Source organism: Lissotriton vulgaris, unplaced genomic scaffold (genome assembly GCF_964263255.1).
Source record: "Lissotriton vulgaris unplaced genomic scaffold, aLisVul1.2 SCAFFOLD_234, whole genome shotgun sequence".
In the NCBI taxonomy this organism is placed as follows: domain Eukaryota; kingdom Metazoa; phylum Chordata; class Amphibia; order Caudata; family Salamandridae; genus Lissotriton; species Lissotriton vulgaris.
This window is the reverse complement of record NW_028251781.1, coordinates 1,370,653-1,396,090: the sequence shown is the minus strand read 5'-3', so window position 1 is coordinate 1,396,090 and position 25,438 is coordinate 1,370,653. Positions and strand designations below refer to the sequence as shown.

Below are 25,438 nucleotides of genomic sequence, written 5' to 3'. Positions count from 1 at the left end.
TTGGAAGGGCTGTGGTCACCTTTGCTCGGGTGCCAATTGCTTTGTTTGTGTGGAGGCTCTGGTCTTCTATATCGCTCACTAGCTGTTCCACCGCTGATAGTCAGTTATTTACTGTATGAAGGTCTGCTGTCACTGCAGCCAGTTCAAGTTGGATTGCATCTGTTAGTTTGGTTGTCTTGGCAAGGTCGTGGACTGCCAGTTTTTTTAAGTATACTGTCTAGTGTGCTGTTTATATCTGGTTTCTGTTTTATGGGGGACTCCTCATGACCTTCTGTTTGTTTTTTTTTGGTGGTTGATTGCCAGCCATGGTGGGTAGCCCTCTACTTGCATGGAGAAGCACAAATCTCCTGCTTTTGCCCTGTTGGTCCGGATGGCTTGCAGACTCTTTCTGCGGTGCAGTGTGGCTCGACGTTCTCCATGTAGAGATTGTGTTTCGATTTCTCCATGTAGAGATTGTGTTTCGATTTCTCCATGTAGAGATTGTGTTTCGATTTTGGCTTCAAGCTCCCCTTGTTGGTTCTTTGCGTTATTTTTTGGCTTTTCAGTGGGGGTAGTTTGTGTGTGACCGGGTGCTGCGAGCCGTGTTCTCTGCTGTCGCTGGAATGTCTTGAGTATTTAGTTTGGCTCGCCCCTTGGTGTGTGGTATTATGGTTTAGTGCTGTTGGCCGAAGCTATTTGCCGAAGCTGCCCACGCTCCTCTGGCTTTTTTTTTGCGGGTTTGGTGAGCGCGGACTCCAACTTTTGCCCTCTGGGCTGCTTTCCAGCTTAGAACTGATCTTTCTCTTGCAGTGATTCTTTGCACCTCGGTTTCCGCCTACTTCGGGTGGATCAGTGACTCTTTTCCCTCGCTTGTGTGGCGGATTCCTCTTTGTTGCCCCCTCTTTAGTTACAATCTGTGCTGTACTCCATGCTTCCCACTGTGGGGGCTGCGCACGTTTTTCCCGCCCTGATTTCCTCCATACCTTTTGCCCTCAGTTTGCACTCTGGCACTGGTTGTTTTCTGGCTGTAAGGGGGTTCGCTTACAGTTTTGTGCTGATACAACAACCGATAACGGCCGCCATTTTAGCCCGGTTGTAACGGCAGTATCGGTTTCACTTTTGCCTTCTCTTTCTGGGGAGGGGGGGTGGGGGTGGGTGTAACTGCTCAGTCACTCCTTGCGAGGCTCTGTACCTGGCTTGCACTGACTTTCTTTGGATAGCGGTTCCTTTGGTGCTGTTATGTGGCTAGGGGTTGCGTGCAGTCGTCCAGATTTTTATTTTTTCCTCTTCCCCCGCTTAGCGGCATCCGCAGTGTGCTCGGTGTGCGCTTGCAATGTTTGTGGGTTCTTTCACCGGCTCTCCCAAGATGGCAGTCCCCCCCCCCCCCCCCCTTCAGTTTTGAATTCAGATTAAAGATCGCTCTCGTGTCTAGGCGGGGGCACACTCAAATTCCTCCCTCGGAGCTGCGCTTAGTTCCGTTTTGCCCTGACTTGTTGATTTCTGACTGCGTTGGTGTGCGGGGTGGGGTAGGTGTGGTCGTGGTCTCGATCTTGCTTTACCAGTGAGCTTTAAGAAGACGCCGGCTTCCACTAGTTGAATCAGTTTCGCTTTTGCTATCACGCACTGTGGTTTGGTTGTTCTGTTAGCTCTTTACCGAGCTCTGTTGCGGGGGTGCAGCGTCTTTGGCGGGGTTGCACGGACCTTTCGTGGGTTGTGGGATATGATCCCATCTTTTGTCCTCCTCGGTCTTCCACCGCTGCAGATAACCGACTCCGGGAGCCATCTTGGATGTCCACAAGTTCTTCGTACCGCTCTCGGGTTTCCGCGTTTTCCGTCCTCATGTCCCCCCGTGGCAGTCTCCCGTTCCGCCCAACAGGTGCACTGGCTCTTCCGATATCTTCTGGTGTATTTTTTTCTAAGTTTTGTGAGGTGCTTGCATGTATGGATCTCGCTTTATCCCAGGGTGTAGCGGAGCTCTTGACTCAAGCAACTTCCCTCATTGCCGTCCAAGCCACGCCCCCAATGGCTTTTTTCAATTACAATATTCGCCAAGTCATTCACTAACCTAATTACAACCAAGACTTTACCAGGTGACTACAACACCAGACCTTCCCACTGTTACCTCCACCATTTTTTCCCCATATGTTTAAATAAAACCAAATTAATGAATTCCAATCTAGTGAACTTGTCTTCCAGAGATGTATGAAATGCATTAACATGGCACAAAGCATCCACCGGCATTTCGGAGTATGACGGTGGAGTGCCTGGAGATGTACGCTGAAATAATACAAGTTAAGAGAAAAAACCCCACAAATAGCATGGTTTGTGGTGGGGCTTCTATAAATGTATTTTAGTTTAGCAATAACCGAATGTGGCCCCAGCATTCGTGTAGATTACTATGTTACAGTACACTTCACGATTAAACATTGCATAAAATATACCCATCCTGTAGATCTCGAAAATGGTTAGTGCATTGTCTGCCCTGTTCGAGCAGCCGATTCTGTATAATTAAATACTTTATAGCAATAGTTAAGATTTTATGTAGCTTACCGCGGAGTTACAAAAGTGCTGGCAAAAAAAACACGTTACTTATACAGCAACAGTTTCGATTAACAATTGACAAAAAACCCATTTTTAATGCACCGCACTATGACAAAGGCCGGGGCATGGGGTTATTTTAAAGAAAAGGCACCGCTATCCACCCAATCGGAGCATGACACATAGCATTCCACATGCAGCCACCACTCGTTCGTTTTTCAGCATTTCAACCCATAAGATGGACCTTTCCAACCTGAAGATAAATGGGATGCAGCCCTGGGCAGGGAGCATAGGTAGGGGGTCCGGGCGGGGCGCGGAGGCCAGTGAAGATGGTTGGGGGGGGGGGGGGGGGGAGGGGGGAGACAGGGTGTTTGGAAGTGGAACAGAGCCGGAGGCCGTCAAATCCCTGTCAGGGGCGCCACACAAATATGTATCCATCCTCAGAGGATTATTATATTACGGATATATATTGGCATGGTGGCCCCTGGGGTTTGGTGACCCTGTGCAGGTGCACAGCTTGCACATGCCTAAGGCCGCCCCTGTGGGATGGGTGTGTCATGTTGGTGCCCAGAATACTAGTCAGCCACTGGGTAATCGTGGATTCGGAGACAAAAATCAGCTTTCCATCCCAGCAATTCTAATAGCCACGCAATGAGGTAAGGCTCCAGAGCCAAGTTCCTGACAATATTTGCAGGCAAATACAATTTCAAAGCAATGAACACTGCCTTTGTCCGGGACAGGTCAACCAGCTAAAGTGGAATTTACAAACAGTTTGCTATCACACTCTACCCCTGAAAACACTGGCTCTAGTATTTATTTAATTCTGGCACCATTATCAAACAATGTACATCGAGGACTCGTTAGTATTGCCATGATAAGTTCGACCATATTACTGCACAGGAAGGTGTACAGGATGACGTAACATTTAAGACTGGGCATAATGGGTGCGACAGACTAAAGCTTTTTATTCCTGCATCTGCTAAGTACTTTTTGTAAAATATAATGCAAGGGGGGGTCCTATTCTTCAGGTCGAGCCTGGGCAGTGCAGGCACTGCGAGGCATGCTGTATTGGAGTAGAAGTTGAAGCTCTGCCCACTCTCTACCCATATTTTTCATTGGCTTGTGTCATGGTCCTATGTAAATGCCGGCTTCTGATTTGTTAATACTCTTGTTAGACCCTCCTTAGTACCGCCTTATCTTTCATTGTAACCCCCGATGAGGACTGGCCCTTTTACCTCTGATACAAGGTAGATCTCATTTAGTCTGTAAGCACTCTTTTCTTTAATGAGTATCTCCTACTGCAGGCAAACATGCTTTCTTGAAACATTCAGCGTACCTTGCGCGCTTTCACTTTCCAAGCAGCCCGGGACAATGACAGCAGCTTCTTTGAAGTGACATAGGTCTCGGTCTCGCATTTACAGGAGTTTTAGCTATTGCATTGTAAAGGACTGCCTTTTATTTAGGTGTTTATTATCAAAACAGATAAAGGGGATGGTCATTTACAACGCCAATAGCTTAACTTCTCACAAATGAGACCTCTTGCATTGCAAATGCTTGTTTTTTTAAGCTGTTCTACTGAACTTGTGATTCCTGAGCAGTAAAACTGACAGTTCAAGGTCCTTTCCACACTAGGGTCTAAAGTCAACTCAAGGCACCCATGATTTCGGGGAGGGGAAGGCAATGCTACAACAGGACATTCAACATTGAGCACTAATTGGTGATGCCTCTGTCCCGAAAACATGTTAAATGTCACACTCTAAATCACTGACCACACTAGTTACAACTGCTGAAGTAATGTTTAAAAAAAAGAAAAAAATAATAAATTAAGTGCAGCAGATCCCTGGGGAGGAAAAAAAAATCCCAGAGATCGGGGGGGGGGGGGGTTATACAACATTACATGCAGTATCCTTTTATTATTTCGGCCAGTTGGCCATAAAAGACACACATATATACATACATAAAACAGAGGGTCATAGCAATATACATACACCAATACTCTAAAAACCATTGACTTTTAAAATACAGTACAAAATTAATTTTCAGCATCCTCTTTTAAACATATTTCATTTGACAGCTGGGGTATAAGCTTATACAGGAGTCCTACTCAAAGCATCTGACCAAATTTCCTGCGAACAATATACACAGAGTAGAGGAACCTACTGATACTGAATACAATAAACTGGGCAATATTAGTTTTTATAATCCTATATGCTGTGAGACAAGATCTAGTTCCTAGGAGAGTACACATGGGTTTTAGCCATCTCTTGCAGTATCCTTTTAACGATATGACTCAAGCAGTTGGGTAGATTTACTATAGTTCTGGAATTAGAAAGCCCTTCACTAGCCAAAGTCCCCCCAACTGACACTGTCCAATCAAACTTTTACACAAACAAGTAGGGTTTCATACTCTGCATACTTAACTGGTGGCCAATTTGTCACCCCCTTAAGTGGTCTGCTGAGAGAAGCCTTCCAGGAGCCATCAAGGCAGCCCCCCAGCATCAGAGTGCATTATTACTGTCACAGTTAAGTCATCGCCACAGTGCAGGCTACAATGATTCGGACACAGCGGCTTGAAAGCCAGCCTTTGTCCAGGAGTGTGATTCGGACTGGTGACCTCCATGGCACACAACTAAAGAATCCTTCAACAGTATACAAGTGGGTAGGGGAAAGGAATATCCTTGCTTCTGGCAATTTAGACAGACCAAACAAAGCACAATTACACCAACCAAAAGTTTACTATCTAGAAAGCATTAATAGCTTGAAGGTCTAGACCCCCAGATCTGAATGTGGAACTATTGAGAAACACGAGGTCCTGGGATCAGGTGTCTTCTGCAGACACAGGGATTTTCATGCTTCTTTATGAAAGCAAGCAACCTGAGTCCTGAAGAACAGCATTTCTGAATGAGATGCTTTGAGGAATGGGTTAATGTAAATGTGGAAGCAGAGTAAGTGGAACAAGTATGAAGCATTTTCTTTGGCTGGCATACCCAACCTGGAGAATATTGACATACAAGATTAAACCAGACCATTTAGATCAGAAACTGGTCCTCTTATGCATGGCTATTTGATCTGGTGGTTGCTTTGGACATCTAAAAATCAAGATTTAAGTAACCGATCATTCAGTCTGAGGAGCAAACAGACCCAATTTATAGACTTTAATCCCTTCAAAGCAGTGCTGGTTGATTATCCACGGCACTGGCATGGATGCAGATACACTGCTCTATGATGTGGTTATGAGTCAGGACCCACAGCACATACCTTACAGGAGGTAACGTTGAATGAGCTTGGTGTATTGAGCTGCAGCATCCAACCTGACCCACTGCTGTTACTGTTTGGTGGTGTGCCACTAATGAATTTCCAGTGGTGAAGCAGACTTGTTATGTTAGGTTATTTTGTTATGTTATTTTTGTCATGTATAGCGCACGGCTACTCAAAGAGTGTCCCGGCGCTTTATTGCACACCTGTATCACAACATAACGGGAAAAATAAAAAACAGAAAAGTGGGGAGATCCCTAACGTGTGGGATTACTTGTAGCAAGGAAAAACTAACTAGTTGAAGGAGCACAAGCCCGGCAAACTTTGAATTCAGAGATAGTCTCTTCCTGCATCTACGTATACTAGAGAGGAACAAACTTGGAAGTAATCCCCACTTAATATGGATAAATCGCAGAACTTATGACCATCTGACAAACTGATCGTGAGGCACGTCAAGTGACTCACTGTCTATGTTCTGTGCACAAAGTGAAGCCCCCACTGGTGCCTTTGAGGGTTGTATATGGGATGCTGATCCCAACAAAAATGAAGTACGGGGTGGGATGAGAACTCAGCAAAGAAAATCCTGACGTGGAAGTAAACAAAATGTTTTAATATCCAATGACAATAACGGATATTCAATTTAAGGAAAAATTGAAGTACACTACATTTAAGAGCGAACCAAACAAATCACATATGCCCTTAAAAACTAATCTGAATTTGTTTAACCAACAAGAAATGGTTGGAATAGATAATGTCACCCACCATACACATACATGCATAGAACAGAGCCCAATACCAATGCACAATTAGCAGCTGGCCTCTGGGGAATCTAAGGAAGAGATGAAGTTGTAACAGCGCCACTATGAATTGCTTCCACCCGCCAGCAGGAGTTCTGGTATGGTGGTACAGCTGCCTCATGAATGGGGCCTAAAAAGGTCCACATTAGACATACATGTAGCAAGGGATCCAAACAGACCATCCTGGTTGTGATGTACACATTTCCACGTAAGCGCAACTATAGCACGATTTCAGTTAGGTACACAAGTTCTTCTAAGCATGTAGGCAAGTGCCATACAATTTCAAAATCTGAGAACTGGCATATTTCCATGAATGATACCACGAGTGAGAGAACCAGGAGGAACCTAAGCCCCAATAACCACACTGCTGTCCAGAAAACACTGGGGGTAAGAAACGGATTCTGGGGCCCCAAGCCATCACTACTGTAGCACGAGGCTACTATTTTGAAATAATGATATATCATTAACGTATTGGACAAGGTTGTGGTTCAAGCAGTGTGTAGGTTGAAGATCAAATGATGCATTACATTTGCTGCAAGTGCCTATGAGCGAGTTCATTTCGAAGAGATGTGTCGGAGCAACACTAGGCATTCCCTGGCAGACAAGATGGAATAAGGTGCAGCTAGAGGCACAGAGCCCATTGCTGAACGCGACCAGGACATAAACAGGAATTCCTTTGGGTTTAAGATCTTTAAAATAAGTATATCAGCGCGCCCATTAACTCAAGACAGTAGATCCCACAGTGTAGATTTATGGAGATTGTGTTGCCAGGAAAGTGAACCAGGTGGTATTAATTCATCAAATATTACATCTTTCAAAGTCCAACATTTTCATTGGACTCAATGTATCATTCTATTGCCAAAAAACAAGACGGTTAAGCTACACACTGAAAAGTGGCACCCATCAAGACACAATACATGAAAAAGTCCGTGGACAACTCATGGTAAAGAGGTTAAACTTATTAGAAGTTTACTCTAAACAATTCCTTGGCGTTTGAACACATCTGCAGCAAAACCAGAAGAAAAGGGAAGTAAAGAAGCCGTATATAGTGTTGACATGGAGGGGTGTTTGGTAGCGGGAACCCCCAACAGGGACCTATCCAGTATTTCATAAGTGCGGTTGCCGTTACAGGGACAGCAGTTCAAAGTTCACTTATAACAGTTGATGTGGTTTTCCTTTTAGCTGCCTGCACCATGACTGTGCCGACCACATCCACATTCCGGAATAGTTTGTCAAAGCTCAAGCAGGCGGAAGTTTTTGGAAGGGAGTGGTCGAAGAGCATACATACTTCTTGGAGGCCCCCTACTGCAAGAGCTGGAGTATCTAAAATAACAAATTCAAGACACTGCCATCATCCAACACAATTTGCCTTCAGACTAAGACAACTTCTAAACACTGATCATTCTCGATTAGTCTCAAGTGGTGTTCAAAATTCACATAATTTGCTTTTGTGCAAAACTGGCATTTAGTATTATTTGAGCGCTAAATGAATCCTAGTGTCCCATTTTGGATGCAAGGATGCATTTCGAGCTAAAAAGACGAAAAAAGTTTGGGTAAAAAGAACTGGCGCCATGAACAACATACACTAATTAGATAGGATCTGGGGTTAAGTTTTTATGGACGTGACAAAACGGTCACGTGGCATTAAATGTTGGGAATATTGAGTGACCGGAAATTAAAACGAGTAACTAATTTCATACGGGCTTTCTAGTCGTTTACTAAGACCAGCAAAACAGACGATTGATCCTCACAAAAGGAGGCAGCGTTAAAATATGCTACAACAGCATGGAATCAAACTCTAGCTCTATACAAATTCCAAAAACACGAAATAGCAAAAATCCATGAGCCTGTCGACAGCACAGACCTGTAAACGAATAAGAATTACTTTTATTTTAATCTGCAGCTATAACAACTTGGTTGATTAAGATGATTCACTTTATAAGATTGTATAATAGAATCTGTGGATATCTTTAGAATAGATACAGTGTCACCATATTCAATCACTACCATTTTTGTGTTGAACAGCAATGAGAATACAATTTATCAATAGGTGAGAACGTTACAGTGTATCCAGACTGCTTCCTGTTGAAACAGAATGTACCCGCGCTTCACATTAATGAATTTAAAATGTGGTTATCAGTGGAAGGTTCAGGCTTAAATTATTTACTGGGCAACTCTGGACTTTTTTCTCATGCTTTCAGTGACATATCTGCCAAAACAAAAGCTTCTGATGTTATTATTCGTTTATTTCCTTTCCCCAGGTACTCTTTGATGGAAGGAGACAGGTCTTTAATTACCATAGAAGAACTTGATCTACGGCACACCTCCCATGGTGTGAATACATTTAATATTCAATGGCAGTATTCTCTGTTTACATTCTAGTGTTTCTGGGTCCTGAAGATGTTCTTCAGAAAAAGACAACGAGAAGTTCACATCCACAGAATAAGGGATCAGTTCTGTGGTAGGTACATGCAAAGTAGGTGCACCTACCATTGCATGTACACAGATCAGGATGCTGACTTGGTAGCACTGGACGAACATGAACGGGGGGGGTAGAAAGGTCTTTGCTGACCACGTTGCACAGACACCAAAGGCATTGGTCCTGGAGTGCAGCAAATTGTAGTTCTATAATGATTGCTACCCTGCTGTGTAACTGACACGCGTTATGGCAGGTAGCACTCTACTCTGTAAACCAGAGTTTGGGGATAATCCCATGGTTAACTGTTATTGTTGTATAATCTTGGCTACAGGGGTAGACTTGTGCTCTTAGGAAAACTGTTAAGAGGCCTTTCCTCCAGTCTAGTGGTAGATTAAGTTTGATGTGATTATTAGTGAGAAATCGTGGGAGATGAGACTAGCATGTCTAGATGTGCTAGAGAAGATCGGGTGATTTTCGATAGCAAATAGAGGTTACACAGAAGACAATGTTGGGTGAGCTGTGAGTCGAACTGGAAAGAGAAGATAAGCTAGAAAAGGTGGGATATTGTTAGCCTGCAAGGAATGGTTATCCAGAAGGCGATTTTTTGAAGAGGCAGTTAGGTTGTTGACAGAAAGTAAGGTGGACAGACATATGACAGAGCAGGCTACCTTCAGAGGACGGACTGTAAGAAGAGGCTCATTCAAGGAAAACCATGGAGAGATAAATCACTAGATATTTAAAAAAAAAAAAACAAGGTCAATGTTCGTGAGGGGCTTTGGGAATATTGTGGGAGTAGGTTTCTGTAATATGGCGCAATCGTAGGAGTTTTTAAAAAAGGTATGGCGAATTCTTACTTGTGGGCAGGAGATAATAGTTTTGTTGTGCGGATGGTGTTAAAACTGTGCTTATTTTTTGATACATAGATTAAAGATTTTGATTTTGTTCTACTTATTTTTAATATGATGTATGCCTTGCTAGCTGGTCCTTTACAATTTGCAAAGTTTTAGAGGACTGAAGCATCTCTCGGATGTGCATTGAATTATTCAGTTATGCCCTAGTTTACAGAGGTTAGGGCTGGTTCTGAAGTTAATCTTCATCAAAGTATCTTGAAGGGGTTAAAGGACAACAAGATGCTCAGTTTTCTATCTGTATGTGGACGGGCAGATAATGCCTTCATTTCCACAGGGTAGAAAGCTGGACCTCTAGCAAATGCACAGGTCACGTGGTGCTTCATAACCTCATGTTTTGAGGGGTGGTGGTGCTTTAGAACATGCACAGAACAAGGGGTTTAGCGCTACTGTTTGTTTCCAAAGATCAGGGGTTGCTGCTAATGCATGCACATCAGGCAGTGGTCGAAGTGGGCAACAGGATAGCTTTCAGATGGTTTAAATGGTTCTGCTGAAGTGTTATCCAGTGAGTCACCTGTGCTGTGAAACCGAAGCCAGGCAGACAGCTAAACAAGCCTTCTTTCCAGGGTGCCTGCTTGCCTGAAATAACTGCAAATGTGCGCTACGAGTTAATCTACAAACATAAAGGGCAATATGTTAAAGTTGCTTTAGAGCATGTACTGGCATTAATGGATGTAATCACTCATGGCTTTGTGATGAGAGATTTAATATTTTTGAGTGGTAGTGCAAAGAGTTAACTGAGCTGTGAAGTGTGTGCTTCTTTTTAATGTAATTGAATTCATATCACTCAATCAGTTTTTGTGAAGCACAACACTGTTACCCTAGGGGGTATATGGGCGCTGAAGATGCAGTGTCACCAAACAGTGAAGTCTTGAGTCTTTCTGAAATCATCCAGGGTGGGTGCAGTTCGGGGGTGATGGGGCAGGCCATTCCAGGTCTTGGTGTCAAAGTAGAAGCACGCTTACTACCCTGGGAGGTGTTGAAGGGACAGTAATGTAAATGATGGGTATTATTAAATTCTATATTCTGGAAGCACCATTTTATCTTCAACCTTTATGCGCATTTTGTAGTAGTCTTATACTTAAATCTTACATATCCACAGTGCTTTCTGTCACAGGCTGGGACCTTGGAGCACTAAAAATACACAAGTCTCTGTTCTCCAATGCACCAACCAATAATTCTGTGCCTTTTTACACAGACCTCTGCAGTGCATTAATAGAGGTTTCATAATGTACTGTAGTACATTTTAAGATGAGTAACAACTTTATTTCCTTTACAGTACATGTTATTTTATATGTAGCTACCCTACAGTAAAAGACACAAAAAAGTACAGAATATTTCATTTTTAGCCACATATTTGACCCTGCGCTTACACTCACTGACCGCGCCCGCTCCCCTCCCCACCCCCCAAGAATGCAGCATCATCGTTCCCATACTTTTAAGGTACTTAGACTGCTGACTTCCGGGTTAATTTCTGAAGCCTATACCCAAAGATTGGCGAAGAGAAATTGTAAAGCACATGCACACACCATGTGCTGGGCCTGCAACCACTAGTGACTTACTGGATATGGTGCATGTACACATATTGGAGGATGGTTTTACGCTTATGCAAACAGACAGCTGCCACTGTGCCAGGAGAACGTCATCTTTAATACTGTCAATGCGCCTTTGATTGGATGCCTTTGTAAAATGCTCAAATCTCATCCTTGTACACTGTGGGCAGAAATCTTCACCCAAGCCTAAGACCTACTGAGCCAGGGCTGCTTATACTTCCCTCACACTGCACACTTTCAGATAGATATGGTCCTCCCCACTCTTGCATATTCTAAGCACCCATTTTGTCATGAAAATGATACTTCTAGTGACACCTTCCATGAACTCCCCACCCTACAATTTAATTTCAATCGTATTCAAATGTACTGGTCATGCCTAGCTCAAGGTTCTCCCACCCCGAATGTTCTTAGTTACTTGAACTCTTGGAATGGTCTGCCCTCCACCTTGCAGACACCTAACGGAGAGGACAAACACTATCAACGCCGTTTCATAAAAACCGCACTACTAGCAGACATTTGGTCAAGTTACTTGTTCGAAGGGTTGTCAAATTGCTGTGAAAGGCAACCTTACGGAAATAGCTTGGGTTTCCCCAAAATACCCTGGAGCAGAGTTCTGTGCGCTTTGCGGCCCCCCGCAATCCCCCCTTATCAAGGATTCCTTACTAGTCTGGCCAAAGTTTGGGTTAGGGCTATACAAGGGCCAAGAGTCACGCATCTCAAGTATAGCATGTGAAGGATGATGCACAACACTACAATGAGGGGGTAGTATCGTTATTACTTACACCTCCAGACATTCAACGGGCTCTCGAACCATAAACACAAGCAATGTCCACCATGAGCCACCACCTTCCAGTTCACCCATAACACGTCACAGCTCCAAGCCATAACTGAGAAGTTTGAGATAAGAAAACAGAACTTACAAAGGAGAGGAGGACATACATGCATAAACATAACTGAGTCAAATTGCCTAGCAATTCGTGTGGCGGTTCTATTCAGACCCATGCGTACCTGCCCTACAAGACCCATACAATAGGTAATGCCCTAGCTTGGTGTTGCCTCCCCCCCAAAAGGTTTTACCCATTGATGGGCTCTAACAGTTAATGCATCCATTAGACATCTGGGCCCAAAAGGATCTGGTTCTGTGGCCCTGGGGCAGTGTTGGGAAGAATACCAACAATGACAGTCGCGCAACAGGAAAACATCAAGTGCAGAAACAGACCAACATGACTCACGAAACCAAGTTAAATACAATAACACACTGCTCACCAGAACACAAGATCCACGCCACCCCCCTCAAAACACCACTACAAGGAACCCTTCAAAAAAGACTCAATTTGGTAAACTGACAATCTCAGAGATCAACCAAATGAAGAACCTGATGCACGAAAAAACACTAAGAAAACCTAAAACGGATACTCATAACGAAGAGAACGTGACAATGCCGCAACTTCAACACAGAGGTTCACAAATGTTCATACTCTTCAGTAGAGGCCAGCTAAGGAAGAGGTTTACCACCAAGAAACGCACAGATACCTATAGCTGAAGATGCATACCAGTTTAAATAAACCACAATAAAGATTGGCATCAAATAATTTCAACTGGATACATGCATTATGAGCTGCCAGAAACAGTAACGCCCATATATTTTAAATTGGCACGCTTGCATGTGAACCAATACTTGACCCACCCCGTAGATTTTCATACCCAAAGATGAAACACAAAACTATGGATCTTTCTAGCTTTCAAACATGCAATCTACTGCCACATCACAGCCTACAGTGCACACTTCAGTCCCTGAGTGTGGTAACATAGAAGGGTTAAAATGGCTGTAAAAATACCAACATATATTCAATTCCGACCCTACCCTCCTCTTCGTGCTACAGACACACTTTACTAAAAAAGTAAGTCAAAATCTCTTGCAATATTCCTACTCTATATACCACTAATGCCTTTGCAAAACTAAGATAAGTGGGCCTGTAGACCAACTATACAGATGTTTCTGGTGCACAATTCCAGCAGATTGTATTGCAGTAAGTAGACCAAGCTACTGTTATCTACGAGACCATACTTGTAAAACAAAGAAACAATGGAAATTAACAAAAGCAACCTTTTTCCATGAATGGGGAGCGCTGTGTTGAAAACCTTAAATAGTTTGGTTATGTTTTATTGGAGAATGAAGTTTAGATATAACTAAAACCATAATTCCTGGAGTTTTTCACAAACTGGTGAGTTATGTGCAAGGCAAGCCAGAAGATATACTATTTATAGCAAACCAATGCATCCCGAAGAAACAAACTGCAGGCCTGTCTTATCAAACACGCCTGAGGACAATGCTTTTATTAACAGTGAGGAAAACAACTTATGAACAGAAAGTCGGCCAATCTAACCACCGCCACTACACAAACCTAATGTTTAACAATATGGAGGTATATCAGTTTTGAGAGACATTGTTTTGTTTGCTAGAAGCATTCTCCATTATAAAGCCACAGAAATTCTGCGGCAAATGATGACCCCATTAAAGCATAATATGAATAAAAGCAAGTTATGCAGTAGGTTGCGTAGACCATCCAGCAACATCAGTTTAACCTCACAGCAATACAACAGGTTCCCAAGATCGGTTTTGAAAGAAACTTAACACGTGATAGATTGCCGACAAACTACCACCAACAACTAAATGATGATCTTCTATGGAAACGCATTAATGCCATTTAATTTAAAAATATATACAACTCACTTGAGTAGGACAGTTTATGCAGAAAGATCAAATAGGCCAGCGTTCACACGCTTCTTGTATTAAAAGGGGTGACTTCTATTATTCACGTCCCAGTCAAGTTTAAAATCATGGATTCCGTTTCTTAATTAGATTTTTGTCCAATTGTCTTGGGCCTCGTCAAGCAGGTCCGAGTGCTTTACATACCCGAGTAACGTGTGAAATTGTATATACATAAAACCAGTGCTTAATTTGTAAACACAATAATTGCCAGGGCTTTCTTCAGAAGGCCACTGCCGCTTGCACCACACGTTGCCCCTGCGATACCGCCAATGATAGTAACAACACAACTACTAACTATCACACTCCTGCAAGTTTAACAATTTGGACTATTGAAGGTATCCAAAGCTATAGGAATGGCTTGGGCTGCAGGCAATAGCCGTTTGTAATGAATATTGAATTAAAAATTAACTGTTGGTGTGGTTCTCTAAATTAGCTAAACATCACAACCTTGTGGCACACTGTCACAAGCCAAAGTGTTTACAATTAAGTGCTGGTGCCGAGCACTGGAAACAACTAGCTCAAATTAAGCACTGCATAAAACATATGAGGAAAATGTATAAAGGCAGGTAACGAGAAATAGTAAAGTGTTACATTTATGAAGGAGGCCAGCTCATACAGCAAGAGCTGGCAGACAGCAGTAGGTGAACCCTCAGGCTGGTCTTGCACAAGGTGAAGGAGGCGGCCGCTTGTAGCATCTTGGTTGCGAGGACATCCCTGATGTGCTGGGACGCTGCGGGAAATGTGCCCTCCATGCTGGAGCTTCACACTTGAGAAGGTTGCGGTGTAGGGAGGTCTTCATGGTACTTCTCCGCGTCCTCCACTTAAGTGAGGCTGTTTCACGGTATTTAGTGCATGAGCTTCCAGAGGTAGCTGATTCACTTATTTTGGATTAGAGTGAGGGGACCAAATGTTCTCTTTCGAAAGAGTAGACTGGCAGTACGATGGTGGACTGCTGTTAATGACGTAGGCTGTGTCTTAAGGAGGCTTGCTAGCAGAGGGTAGCTGTTTTCAATTTTGGAGAAGTCCACGTCTTGAATTAAGTTTTTAAAGATTGAATCTGGGGACGTAGTGTCTGATATTGCGTATGACTAAGATAATGCACATTTTGCAACTGCCTTGATGTGAAAGACCAGTTCCAGTCAAGGGTGGCTCCCAGGAACGTTGCAGAGGACATTTGGGCACAAATCCAACTTTTTGTTCACGTGCTCACTCTCCATCTAGGTCTGCATTTTAGATATTCGTGTGATACTTATAAGACAACTGTTTGAACACTCCATTTTCGGCTACTTCATGGTGCCATTAGCAATCTGGTTAAAGGAGATTATGTTTTTGCAGCAGTTTGCCTACAGGTTCAACATAAGTGTGGAACAAGATAGGAGCCAATATAGAGTCTTACAGAACAGCAAAAGAGGGTGCAACACATACATTGAGATAAAACAACATTTGTAATCTTATGCAGTCTAGTTTCCAGATGAGAATTACAGACAGAGCCCAATAACCGGTGCCTCAATATAACATGCCACCCAGGAGCGCCTTTTAACAGCTCAAACACGATAAATGAATATTAATAAACCCATCTTTTGTATAATAGGTGTTGAGATAATTTGATAATTATGTGATTGGTTTCTGTAGGAGGAGTAGCACCCTCAAGGGCATAATGATAAATACCTCCGGGGGATAGGAGGGCCATTTTGACTTAACCAAAACTCAAGAGGCGAAAATGATGAAAAGGAATGTCCCTTGTGGCTTTATTTCCTCTTTATGCTTAAGAAATGGGTTCATTCCTTCACGCTTGCCTGTAGAAAAAGAATGCAACATATTACCCGAGATCTCTGTTAAGTGGGGATGATTCATCTTAAAAAAAAGAGAACAGAACTTGCCAGTTAATAAATGTCAGGCTTTTAGTCCGATATTGAAAAGGTCATTTGGACTAGATTCTGAAACCTAGGCAGATTGATCATATAAAGATTTCTAGGCAGAAAAACAAACTGTATACAAGGGACATGATGTAGCTGTCAAAAGACAACTGTAAATGTTTTTCACTTGAGAAGACCAGTTCCTGCAAGTGCTACACAGTGCATGGATACCCAATGGGGGGACTGGTACCCAAAGACGCTAACAGAGCTCTGTCTGAGCCACAATGCTCCATAACTCTACGTCAGAACACAGGTGCACCCTCAGCAGCCTCTGGGCTTTTGAGTGTGAACTGCAAAGGCACCCAAGAGCAGGGCAGTGAGCGTGGAAGACTCCTTACCAAAGTTCTAACTAGGAACCATAGGAAGCCACATTCTGCCCTTTCAAAGGGCAGAGGATTTTAATCCCAAGCCTGAAATGTTTACCCTTAAAGTCGGTCCAGAGGACAAAGATTTAAAACTCACAAAAAACTGCCCTCTATTCATTCTGGGAAAACCAGAAAACGACTAATTGTTGGAAATTAGAGGATTTGAAACTGAAATCCTACAGACAGCAGAGGAATGGGGTGGTGTTACCGGTTTAATCGTGTTGTTTACTGGTCACAATGCAGCTCTACCATTTTTGCGAGAGCTCCTGAAAGAGGAGGCGCTATGAAAAAGTGACTCCCAAAAGGTAAGTTGTAATACATGTTGGTCCTATATCCATGAGTTAGCTTAAACTAGGAAGATACAACTTTGCTTCTGAGAAAGCAAGCAAGAATTATCACCAAAGGGAGGCGTGGAGAGATGACCGGGCAGTGTACAATGTGGTACGTCACGTTACGACCTGGGCGCGACCCCTACCACAGTGCGAGGAAAGCGACCCAAACCTACGGTGACAAACGTAGGGTGCAACCATCAGAACAGACCGCCACAACCCCACCTGCGCAGGCGTACAGAAGAGCATTAACAGACGCCAAGAGAATGCTGCCCACGTGCGAGCCAATCAAACGCGCTACTCGACGCGTGACCCAATCCTAACCTCCCATTTGTACTCATTAACACCAACGTCAATGGTACTTACTACCTGCAGTAAGTACCTCCGCAATATATTCCTAGCAGCAAAAAAATCAAACTACTGAGACGTAACCAGTGCTTACCCCACCCAGTGACACCACAGAGAGAGGGCCGCACACTGTTTGTTCACACCACGCTCCGAGGGAAGAGTTCAAATTTAAATTCACAGCTGCCATGGGAACAAGATTGTGAACATTATTTATGTGCTGTTAAGCAATCACTTGCTTTTAATCAGTGGCACATGAGAGAAAAAAAGGCTCACTGAACATTCAATCGGTTACCCTTTTCTTAAATGAAAACCTCCTCTACCTTTGGCACTCGAGTCTGCAGGACTTACTATCAATGTAACGTGTTTAGGGTGTGAATGGTTGAATGAAAAAAAAATCTTAAAAACACAGGATAAAAGGCATAATAGTTAACAGGGAATATATACATACACATATACACACACACACAGAACCCTGCGAACTTGAGAAAAGCGGGCTGCGCTTTCCCAGGTGCTGCCGGCCACACCTCGCTTCAGGGCAGTAAACCTTCCGGGGCCCTCCGGTGATAAGCTTATCGCACAGGCGGCATCTTTCAAGCCCAATGGCTTAAGACACTTCCGGCTGGCGGAGGCACGCAACCTTGAGTGGGTATAAAGGCAGGGCTGGCTCCCCACCACCGTTATGCACCCCAAAGAGGGCCAGGCGGGTATTCTTCCGGCGGGGAAGAGCCGCGCAACAGTACAACTGATATAGACGCCTTTTAGACACACTAATTAATATACACGGAACCTGTATGTGAATTTACAGCAACTGAATCCAGGAGACGATCAGGTAATTGACTGGGGAAGGAAAAACATAAGAAACGCTGCGACCCTCAGATCTCGGCAGCTAACACTTAACTCACTGAGTTATCCTGCCAAACTGATAACTTGGACCACTGGCTCCAAGTAAGAACGGGTTCTAAAAGGATCAGAGTGCAGAATAAGGGTTTTGTGGACATAGGAGACAATATGTCCTGCACAAAGCGCGTGTCAAAGTCGTTCGCAGTTTTGCTACTTAAATGGCATTCATTTGTGACTTTAGCTTTAACACCAATGACAGATTCGGACACCCACTGGACATCTGCGGAAGTGACGCTGTAGGACTTAGTTAATTGTCCAAAGAGACATGATGCCAGTAGAATGACTGATCATAGAATTCTCACCAGTGTCAGTCAACACTTAAACTCCCCCAAAACAATAAAATAAACATACCGCACGTCATCGTTACGTGCACCGCTTTAGGAATACGCAGGCGGTCTAGTAAGTTTATTTATACAAAATATGGTTACATAAAATGCCAATAAATTCATGAACGAGAACTAATGGAATACGACCAAGACATAAGTGCTGTACAGAGAACCACGTGACCTCAGCTCTGACCAATGGCTTGCGCCGTCTGTCCTCACGGGAGGAGAGGTGAAGTAGAACCACATTACGCATTTATTGTAGAGTTACCTCACACAGTTGGGTCTTAAAGCAACTAGAAAACCAAGGTGCCAGGTAGGCGACCCCAACCTGCCACTCCCGCCCACCCTCTCCCCCTCCATTATTTTGATGGCAACATACGTGTCAGACTGCAGATTTCTGCATACTGCTCCCAGCTTCAAACGGTTATTAGCAGCTCATTCACCATAATACATGTTAACTCTGCAGTACAAGTGGAATTACCATAACACAGTCAATGTTAAGTGGTAGAATGAACCATGCGAGCAAGACCTGGGAAGCAGTGAGACTAATTAAGGAATGCGCACTGCTTACCTGCACGCGAAAAGCTTTAACGCCTGCAAAATATACTGCACAAGATTTAAGACAAGTTCAACTCCAAATGCAATAGATGCAGTGGATACAAAATCATAGGTCATACTTTAACAATAAAATTAAATAAATAGCATTGCCATACGCGCACGTGCCCGGTTATCCCCGAGCGACAAACACGTGACAGCAAAGTTTCAGCGTGAGGTACAACAGTTTCCTTCAGACAAGTCATGGCTAAAACGTCAGAAGTTACCAATACTAAAATGACACTGGTTACAAACGGAACACACCTGTTCATAAACCACCTTTCCGACACCACAACACAATATAAAGCACCATGTGTCCAATCGCAAACACCCAAGGCACGCATTTGCTTTAACTCTCGGGTTCTCGTGCCTTCCAGACCACGTGCATTGCAGCCTAAACTGCCCACTATGGTTTAGGGCCCTCGTTTCACACTCAAAATAACTGAATGCTTAAGGAGCACGTGGGCAGTCTAGTATACGAAACGAGATAGTAGGCAAGTCCATTTTAAGTGTAAGGCTAGATTATATTGTATGTCCCGGTGACCAACCAGTGAGATTCTGAAACATTACACCTCCTTTATCTTCTGCAACACATGAGTTTCCATTAGGCGATGTACAAGACCAGCCGTACGTGTCCTTAAAGAATATAACACCCCTGCAGGTATCAGTCGGACGTATAACATTCGCACAACAGGCCGCCAACCGTGCGCGATGTTCACCATTGCTACCTTGCACACTCCTGGTGCCATGCACTAGTGACAGGGTCACTCCTCGCTTGCCCGATGGGACCACAGGGACGGTTCCTGGTGACTGGCAGCCGCATGGGCTGCCTTCCGTTAGACGAAACCCATTTCACGGTCAAAAACGATACTTCAAATTAAAAATAAAACAAAGAATTGATCAAACTCCGATCTAAAGATGCGGACTTTTCCTCATCACGGAGAAACGGAAGATCACACGGGTTGTTCTGGCCCGGCCAGACAGAGTAAAATAAGCGTCCTTTGCTTTTAAAGAGTAAATCATCTTAAAGTGGTCGTTACCATCCTGATGGAGTCCTTATCCAGATGCCGGGTGTCTGCATCCGGGCACAGTGTCCGTCCTGGATAGGTGGGCATTGCACTGCCTGCTCACACGCGGTCAGTGTGCGTCAGGAGCTGCGCTGAGAGCATGATCGCACAGAAGAGACTCGCCGACTGCCGAGACGGGAGCTCTTATAGAGAGCCGCCAATTACAGGCCGCCCAATCAGGGGCCGCCCCCAGGGCCTCCTCACATGACAGGGCAGTCCCTCTCCCCGGCACAAAGATTTCTGAATTACTGGGGTTACACAAAGGACACTCATTCAGAAAAAAAAGAGGCAGCGAGCAGAAAACGCCCAGGCTGGGACTGTGAGCGCTTAAAGGCAGGAAACTCCGCGCCCCACACAGACACCCAGACCTTGGCAGTCCAGGGAGAGAGGGGGTGACTGGCACATATGTCAGAAGCCCAGACTGAGCTCAACAGTCCCACTCAGCCGCAAACGAGAACCGTCGGTTTCTTTCTAAAAGTTTGTGGGAAGTCCGCAGCCCCACTCCAGCAAATAAATATGCAAACAACCGCGCGAATGAGAAACAGTATGTTTCCAACATATGACAGTGTCAAATCTCTTATGACGTTTTTTTTCTATAGTAAAAAGTCGGCCAGGCAATTTTAAAACTAATCGCAATTAAAACTATCTCCGCCAATTACCAGCGCGCATCCATCCTAATGTGCTTTTATTGTGCTGCGCGTGGTGATCCGATACCTCGCGACACAACCATCTGCGATAATATTGCACTTATGTTTCATTCATTCATTCACGTACCCAGTTAATACAAAAAGTCACACCCCACATACTAAAACCAGTTTAGTACTTCTAGGAGCTATACAGTTTTTTTTATTCTGAAAAGGCAGCGATGTGTGTAAGTATGTGAAAACATATTACAAAAGTATCAGTCGGATACTGGTGCATGAAAGGGAAAGGTCAGACGGGGACACGCATACACCATGATTTATTTTGAGAAGCGAGAAGGGAGGTCTCGCGACGCTAACACTGACTAGGGGGAGCTATAGACCGCGAGCACGTGAAGTTACATGGGACCGAAGCTATGCTGTGTATTTGACAGCTCTTTTGGCTGCATTTCACACTGAACTGTGATATAAGGCAAAAATATATATAATTTAGGAGAAGCCGAACCCGCACGCCCTTACCTCCGACAGCGCCTCCTCGCGGTGAGGCGCGCGCTGTGCAGGGCAGGTCCCGCCTCGCCCTCAGCACGTGGCCGCAGGTCCCAGGAGAGAGGGCACTCCCAGGAATATCACGCCTTTCCCAGTCAGCGCGCCGGTCGCGCGGAGGAGCATGGCCGCCCGAGACACGTGCCGCTCTCAGCTCCCGTCTGACTCAGAGGAAGTCGGACGGCGCTGCATAGCATACTTGGGAGGAGGAGGAAGGGGTGGGTGGCGTGTGGGTGGAGAAGGAGGAGGAGGGCAGGGTGGGCGGTGTGTGGGTGGGAGGAGAAGGAAAGGGGTGGGTGGTGCGTGTGGGTGGGAGACGGTGGAAGGAAGAGCATTAGTCAGAGCGCCGCGGGAGAAAGGGGCAGCGTGCGGGAGAAACTGTGCGCGAGCTGGGAGGTGAGGAAACCAGGCGCCTCTCCGCGGAGACACCGTGAGCCACATTTAGGGAGGTGTTGCCAGCCTGTTTTTTTTACGTTCACACAAGTGCCGCTCGCTGATCTCGGGCTCCCGTGGAATGTGGGCTAATGATTTACAGAACCGGCTCAAGATTTAATTAACCCATAAAATATGTAAACAATGGGACAATGAATGCACGAAAAGTCCCTAACTCCAACGGTTGACCGTATAAAAAATTGAGTGAAATGTACAGAAGCAAAAACATTTGACCTATTAAGCTGAACGTGAATTAAACCAGAGGGGGTAGGGACAAGTAGTAATTATAACCGAAACGAAACAATAATAGGTGCAAAAACAATAACGGGAAACATCCTCATCAGACATGAACTTTATTCCACCACATACCACAAAATAAGACCCCAGTAAATGAAAACACATGTGCAAGTCTCACGTGGTCTTTACCCAATGCAGACATAAATAAAAAAAACTATACCCTTTTTCATGGCTGTCCACAATTAAACCCATTATTAGACAAAGCGTTCCATTTTTACCCACGATTTTTACAATCGCATCTTACAAACTATTTTATAAGTCTTGTACCTGTACAGTTAACAGCAGTTCAATTATTTTTAGGCATATGCTACCCTGAGTCTCAGACTCCTTAAGTTCTGAGGTGCTTACTGCAAGCATGCATAAATCCATGTGATAATGGGGGAATGTCGCTAGGTCAATAAAAAGTGGTGCCCACAGACACAAGCCAGAGACGCTTATGTGCATGTGACTGTTACACCTATCCATAAGCAGATATGGGCACTGGCAACCAGGTCCCTCTCACACAAGGAATAGCAGAAGGGCATTTTCCAGGGCTTTTTCTCCACATGCTAAGTGCAAAAGCATTTTTATGCTCGATGCGTGTTTTTCGACCCACGGTTACACTTGTATGGCGAGTAGAATCTAGAGAGCTGAGAGTGGATCAGGAGTGAGAGACATGCGATCTATTGGCACATGTATCTGTTATGACAGAGGATGGGGCTTTCCAGGGGCATAAGTGCTATAGAAGGATTTCAACAGCATAATTTGGAAAAAACTCATTACAGGAAGGGCCAGAACCTATTGGGCTTAAGCCCTAGTATTAAGTGCCCTCTGCAAGAAGGCAAAGCCCACAGGAACCAATACAGACTGACTTGCTGAACATCTGAGGAAGATTTTCCACCTAGCAGGATTTCGTAATCCAGAGTGAGAAAGACACCACAATCACAAGCCTTCTGTAACAAAATCTCAATGGAATAAATCTCAAAAATTAAAAAGAAAATTACCTTAAGGAAAGCTCAGTTAACACTCCAGACAAATGACTCATGCACCATGGAAAAAGACTGAAACACTCTTCCACTATTTAATACATTTAATTCCATCTCAGAATAAGATTTCCCCGACATTATCATTGCAAGCAGACCATCAGGGTCACCTTCAGACTTAGCACTCTAAAAATCTTTAAAGATATCCTTTACACAGCCTGAACAAGTGGGAGATCTAGAAGCTTATTCAACAAGTTCTTGGAACAAAAATCTCTCCCATCCAAGTTGAAAATCTACATTGGATCTCCCCTCAAAAAGAAAAAAATCAGATCATACGACCCAGCAAACTAGAGACTGATGTTGAATTTCCCACTCCTATGAAAAATATTTGAAAGAAAAGTTTTTATTCAAGATTCAAAATTTATGGCAGAAAATGACGATGCCAGACCAACAATCCAGATACAGAACACACAGAGGTACAGAGTCAGCCATCATAACTATTTGGGATGGAGTAAAACTAAATGTGGACAAGAACAGAGTGGCTGCCCAATTGCTACTGGACCTATCAGAAGCTTATAACTCTGTCCACCAGAATACATTACCATAAATACCCCAATCACCTCAGAATAGCTGAAAACTCTAAAAAAACGGATTGCCTCTTACATCAGAAACAGACAGTGTGGTATACCCTTTACATTTCACCTCAGCACCTCTCTCCCAGCACTGTGGCTTTTTAAAATAATAAATACACTTTTTTCCCAACCCTTGCCGCACACCGCCTTCGGCAGCCTGTGGTCTGATCCTGCACTCAAACGATTGGGGGCAGTCAATCCCCAATGGACACTGCCATGCACAGTGGGAGCTGGCTTCAGACAGGTCCTTTGCTCAACATGTTGTTGGTGCCCAACCCCTGCTGTGAATAGCCTTTGCCCCCATCTCTATTTCACTGCCCCACACCCCTCTGTTGTTCTTTTTTTTTTAACCATTCATGAAAGTATCAAATCATACCTGATGCGTGATTTTTTTCACAAAATGGCATACAAATCTACTTCTTCAAATGGCGGCTTCCACAATCTTAATTACGTTTTTACTTGCAAAACAAACTATTTTCCCAGTTTTTTCCTTGTGTAGAACTAGAGTTTGCCACTCTTATGGGTCCTAATTATTTGGTTGCCTAATTTTGTGTGCCTCCTTCCATAGGGTCCAAAGTTATAGGATAATCAAAAAACACTTTTTAATGGAAAGTGCATCTGAACCATAACTACATAGTGGCAACAGCCAGTGTGTAAATATATATATATATTCACTGAAAAAAACAAAGATTAAACGGACGTCGTAGGTGATAATATCAGTAAAAACATACAGTTTTAAATGAACAAAACCGCTGAAATTCACCAGTTATAGTTATCCCATGTAAATATATGTAACTCGTGCACTAAAGTAACTATAACTCACTCCCCCATCATGTACAGTGTTGTCTTCAATGATGTCATTTCAGATGTTGCAGTGATGTTATCAATGATGTTACAGAACATGTCATGAGTGATGTAATATGGGAGGCAATAAGCAGCAGCCCCTTAAGGTCTGCTGGCTGTGCAGATCCTCCGCTGCGCAGAATATACAATGTTTTTGAGCCTTTATTTCTCAAAAACTACAGAATAAATTTATACTAAATCACAAAAACAATGCTTTCTGGTCCAAGGTTTAGCTTTTTGCCAAATTTGGTGTAATTCCGCTCATCAGTTTGTGTAGTATCACTGTTCAATTTTCCTAGGGAAAAATGCATGGGGAGAATGCATTTTTGGACCACCCCCCTTTTTCTCGGCCCCCGCTTGATGGATCACCAAGAAACTTTCTAGGGAGGAGATGAGATGAAAAAGACTATTGTTTTGGAAAATTTCGTCAAACGGTGCCAAAGTTACAAGCAAACCAAAAAATGTTTTTCCAATGGAACCTTAGTCCTAACTATAGATTCTATATATATTTTGTTTTTCTGATACCTTTGGAGCCGTTTGATAAAACCTCACAAAAAAAGAAGAAAAAAAGGTTCATCCACCTCAGCTCCTTCCTGGAAAGTTTCTGGGTGATCCATCAACCAGGGGCAGAGAAAAACAAGAGGAGGTCCCAAAACATTGTTTTCCCGTGTTAATTCTCATAGGAAATTTTGGGGAGCAATCCCTAAAAAAATGGCTGAATGAAATGGCAGAAAGATAGAACTTTACAAAGAACGCATGTTTTTTCATTATTTGGTGTATTTCCATTCTGACAATTTAGGGAATTTCGTTTTTATATAGATGCTCAACATGGGCTTCAAAGGATTGAAAAAATAGGTATCTCTGGCCATTGGTATTAATGATAGCCTAACAAAACTCCTCTGATGACAGTCAAATCGATCTCTTTAGGCTGATACATGATTAGTTGGACCAAGGTGCACCCGCAACCTTCTAAAACCTTTTGGAAGTATTTATGACATCACTGCCCTATCGGTGGGGGCAT

At 43.7% G+C, this 25,438-nt stretch overlaps 1 long non-coding RNA gene across 1 annotated transcript in view; it reads right to left on the bottom strand.

Annotated features, from left to right (window-relative positions):
* LOC147662768 (uncharacterized) overlaps positions 1-20,170 on the bottom strand; it is a 57,596-nt gene extending 37,426 nt beyond the window's left edge. Inside the window, exon 1 of the long non-coding RNA XR_015305498.1 lies at positions 20,041-20,170. This is a non-coding gene — a long non-coding RNA (uncharacterized LOC147662768). The remainder of the gene's footprint in view (positions 1-20,040) is intronic.
* Between the last annotated feature and the right edge of the window lie 5,268 nt (positions 20,171-25,438).